Genomic DNA, 5218 nt, shown 5'->3' on the forward strand with positions numbered 1-5218 from the left:
AGATGGTTAAGCATCTGCCTTCAGCTCAGGTCATGATCCCGGCGTCCTGGGATCGAGCCCCGCATCGGGCTCCCTGCTCAGTGGGGAGCCTGCTTCTCCCTCTCCCTCTGCCTCTCTCCCTGCTCATGCTCTCTCTCTCTCTCTGTATCTCTGTGTCTCAAATGAATAAATAAAATCTTTAAAAAAAATGTTAACAATAGTTGAAAAATTAATAAAATAACATGGGAAGCGAATGAAAGCATTGGAAAGGGACTGTTATTGAACTCGGGATTTCAGGTTAAATAAAGTTTTTATGGTCTACTCCCATTTGAAAGTTCCATGTAAATTTTGTATGTTAGATACATCCAATTTTGTTTACCAAGGGAAAAACAAAGACTAATTACTTCAAGTCGATATTAAAGTGCCTGGTATTAAAAAATATAGCCCCCTTCATCGAATAATGAGCTTCAGGAAATTGTATTGGAAGGCAATGGAGTGAAGAAATGATTTATGTATGTGCAACGGGCAATGATAAAACAACGTGTAAGGGTGAGACCTATATTCTGAGGAATACAGTGTTAGTGTGAAAAAATGAGCAAACGGTTTTGGAAATGATTTTTTTAAGCAAAACAAATACAAAATCTATGCGTAAAAAATGCAAAATCTGAGCTCTCAGAGAAGAATTGGGAAGTGTCTGTGCCTGCTCTTGGTCTTCTTGGGCAACAGCGAATCAGTCCTGCCTCCACAGCTAGGCTCCTGGTTGCCTCCCCTTCCAATGAGATTATGTTAGAGAAACTACGGTCAGAGAAGTTGATCTTAAGTAAAAACAATTTCAGTAAGACAATTTTAATAAGACAGATTCTTCTTGCACTGGCAAAAAAAGACAATGTCATTAGGGGAACATATCAGTTATGTGGCATGTATTACATAAATCTGATTTTACTCTCACTTGAGTTTTAGAACCAAGTGCAATAAACGATAATCATAGCCCAGTCACCCATGATTTCATTACAGTTCGTCACCACTCAGAGTTTTGCATTTTCTATATTTTGGCTTGCCTTCAAATTGTTAAATCTTTTTTCTCTGTTGATGGGAAGAAAGTGGATATTATTTACATAAACCCATGACCTTTATTTTATTTTTTAAAAAATGATTTTATTTATTTATTTGAGAGAGAGAGAGAAAGAGAGAGCGAGAAAGCAAGTGAACATGAGTCGGAGGAGGGGCAGAGGAAGAGAGAGAGAAAGAGAATCTCAAGCAGACTACACATTGTGCTCGGAGCCCGATGCAGAGCTCTATCCCACAACCCTGAGATCATGACCTGAGCCGAAACCAGAAGGCTTAACCGACTTAACCGACTGAGCCATCCAGGCGCCCCATAAACCCATGACATTTAAATGTGAGATTATCTCCCCAACTTGGAAATTGATGACCAATATGTCAAAATTAGGAGACAGATTGTTACATTCTAATTTTTACTCAGAACAAAACTTTCACATAATTCACTTGAGTCCCACAGAGCTACAGGCCAGACCCAAATGAACAGAGAAGAGTGAAAACCCAGGAATGAGGGCCTGCTCTAGGTTCTCAATAGTGTTGGTGGTGAATTAGAAGGGAGGTGTGGGAAGTGTATCTAGGCTCAAAAGGACAGGCCCCAGCTAAGGGCTGTCCTGTGAGGGCCACATCTGAGGCCAGGATGTCAGAGTGAAGGGGGAGGTGATTAGGAGACAACATCAAAAAGCCATAGAGCAGCTGCATTTCACAAATGGATGCATGGAAACATCTTGAGATGATTCTTACGCACGTTGTTTATAGTCAAGATCTATCTGTAATTTTTTTAGTACCAAATGACTTCCCCCTTGCTCCCTAAAATCTATACCTCCTGAAACTCGGACATCTCAGTTCTAAGTGATGGCTGTCCATATTTTAGAGTTTCTTCGTTTTATGCTTGAAGCCGTCCTTAGGCCATAGACGGCATCGGTGCTTTGTCTCGAGGGGCCCACTGTGGGACAAGTACAGAAGAAAATAAAGAGGTTTATTCCATCCCCCCCCACCCCCGCCACCTCTTCTCCACATTGGTTATTGCTAAATTGATAGGCATACACACTCTACACTCTCTCTCCCAATTTCTGACGCAAAAGCAGAAACTACTCTGCCTCTGCCTTTTTGGGGTTTTTCTTTTTCCTCAAGGGAGACTTTGAAATTTATTTAACTAGATCCCAGCTGGACAAAATTACTGGTTAGGTAGAGAAGGAAGCATGTAATGTGATTACGCGTGCCCCACTACTTCCTCGAAATAGTTCTGTGTACCAGATTTCCTTAAGGAGACGTCTTGCTGTATAATCCATAGAGCATCTTATAATTATATAGCCATTTGTTCCTTTTCCTGTTTCCAACTCCACTGATTAACTTATCTAACAGTGCCATTAAAACCCATATATCATTTTTCACCATTAATCAGTTATTCATGAGTTTTATTCATCTCTGAAGTATGTTCATCAGGAAAAGTAGCCTCAATTTGCATTTTAATTGACGAGTGTACAGTGGTATTTGATAATACAAATGGTGATCTCTGTTTAAGTAGAAGCTTATGGTTAGCAAGATTGAAATGATCTTTATTTTACAGTTCTCTGATGTGATTTTCATAAATGCACTAAAGTAAACAGTAGCCATTGCTTGGATGTTAACTGATTTTACCAGCAGGCTTGCAACCAGGTTGCCAGATAAAATAAAGGAGGCACCATTACATTTGAATTTCAGGAAAACATGAAATAATAATTAAATACGCAAGAACATACACAATATTACAGACACATTTATACTAAAAATATTCATTTGTTTATCTGAAATTCAAATTTAATTGTGTGCTCCATGTTCTTGTTTGCTAAATCTGGCAACCCTGAATATATGCATATATACAACTACATACAAAGTGAAAACAACTACACAATTCTCTCTTTTTTTTTTTGTAAAGATTTTATTTATTTATTTGACAGAGACACAGCGAGAGAGGGAACACAAGCAGGGGGAGTGCGAGCGGGAGAAGCAGGCCTCCCGTGGAGCAGAGAGCCTGATGCGGGGCCTGATCCAAGGACCCTGGGATCATGACCTGAGCTGAATGCAGATGCTTAACGACTGAGCCACCCAGGAGTCCACACAATTCTCTATTGTTACAAAGCTTTCCTTCATTACCATGAGTATGGTTTTAAATATGTTTTTGATAACTGTGAAAGTGAGTATTCAAATTAGTTGAGTTTTGCCAAATTTCTTCATCTATAAAATATAAATAGCCTTGTCTTTATATAATCTTGAGTAACTGTAATAGTAGTCCTAGAGAACTATTGATTTTTACCCTTCCTGTTGAGACCATCGGTTATGTCTTTCCGACTTTTCATTGTGTAAAACCATGGTGTATTTAACGGCCAGTATCAAGACTGTGCCTGAGATGCTTTGGCTGTGTTAGAAATCCGTGGTCTGGAACCCCTCGGTGTCTTTACTGAATAAACCTCTAGTCTCTGCCACAGATTAAGTGAGGAAACAAATGTTGAAAAAAAAAAAAAAAGAGCTGCAGAACAGTGATATGCATAATAAGATTTGAGTTATCTAAAAACGAGTGTGCATACATTCTATTTTCACATACCTCCTACATGCTTCTATAGGCACACATGATATCTGGAAAGATTTACACTGGACTGTTGACAGTGCTTATCTCTAAGAAATGGTTTGTGGGGGAAAAGGAAAGAAACGGGGGCTTATTTTTGATTCTTACGATTCTATACTTTTCTTGGCTTTATAATGATTTTCAGAAACAGCTCTCAAGGCGCTTTACATGTCCAGCTAGCCTTGGAACCACTCGCCATTATCTGATTTCTGTGTTCCACTCTCATCAGAATACTGGACCATTGGCTATGATACCAATTATAGCAAAGGTTGCATGGCCTGATGAAAAGAATTCTGTAGCAGTCTTCCTGTGTGACGTTATGGTAAGGCGGGTGCTGCAAAAAGGAAATGGTAAACTAGGAATTCATGTGGGTGTTTTTATTTTCATTGAATGCATTTTTGGAATAAAAATGTCTGAGTACTTGTTTTATAAAGTGCCATGGACATTTGATGGATATTGATCATCATGTCAGCAATCCACCTGTAATCCTAAGCAATGCAGATGATGCCTTACAGTTTTAAGTTGAGTAACTGATTCTGTTTTAAATGTTTTCCCATACTGAAAAGATAGGTATGGAAAACCATTGATATAAATTGGGTTTTTTGGTATCTATATATCCCTATGTATATCATTATATTTGTAAAAATAAAAACCCTAATTACCCGACCACCTTTTTTTTTTTTTTTTTTTTTAAGATTTTATTTATTTGCGAGAGAGAGGATGAGAGACAGAGAGCATGAGAGGGAGGAGGGTCAGAGGGAGAAGCAGACTCCCTGCTGAGCAGGGAGCCCGATGTGGGACTCCATCCTGGGACTCCATCCCGGGACTTCAGGATCATGACCTGAGCCAAAGGCAGTCGCTTAACCAACTGAGCCACCCAGGCACCCATTACCTGACCATCTTAACACAATGACTATTTTTTAAAAAATATTTTTTTATGTTAGAGTTTTAAATCCATTCTCCATGTAAATAAAACTCCTTAAGTTTTTGCCTGAATTTTATGATTCCGAAACCTAGCCAATGATTTCACTTTTCTACAAACTGATTTTTTTCTATAGATAAACTGCAATACATTTGAAAAGTATTTTTCCATTAAATAAAAAAAATAAAGTATTATGTTTCTGAGTGTCTGCTGTTACTGTTTCTACCCACTAAAAAAACATTCCATTGCTACTCAAAAAATGTCACACTTTTTTCCCAAAACATTGTCAGAAATTCCTGTGATAGCCTTTTTTTTTTTTTTTGTTAATTCTTTGCTAGGGTAAAAGGGAGTGAATATTATGCTGTAGACTTTGCCTTATGCACCACTGTAACTACATTTTGAGAAAAATAATTTTGAGTAAACAAAGAAATAAAGCACCAAGTATTTTATTTGTAACCACAGTTAAATCAAGGTTAGATCTTTTGTTTCTGAATATGGGAAAGGTAAATAGGGCAGCCCCTCTTACAATTCTGAGCCAGAGTGCATTAAGTTTTCCTGTGTGCCCAAGTTAACAAACAATGTCATTTGTTGATACTCACTGTTAATTACTGGTCTTCACACAAACCCAGCAATAGTATTATTTGGAATTCCATATT

The sequence above is a fragment of the Leptonychotes weddellii genome, chromosome 13 (genome assembly GCF_054177405.1).
Source record: "Leptonychotes weddellii isolate Sample4059 chromosome 13, ASM5417740v2, whole genome shotgun sequence".
Classification (NCBI taxonomy): Eukaryota; Metazoa; Chordata; class Mammalia; order Carnivora; family Phocidae; genus Leptonychotes; species Leptonychotes weddellii.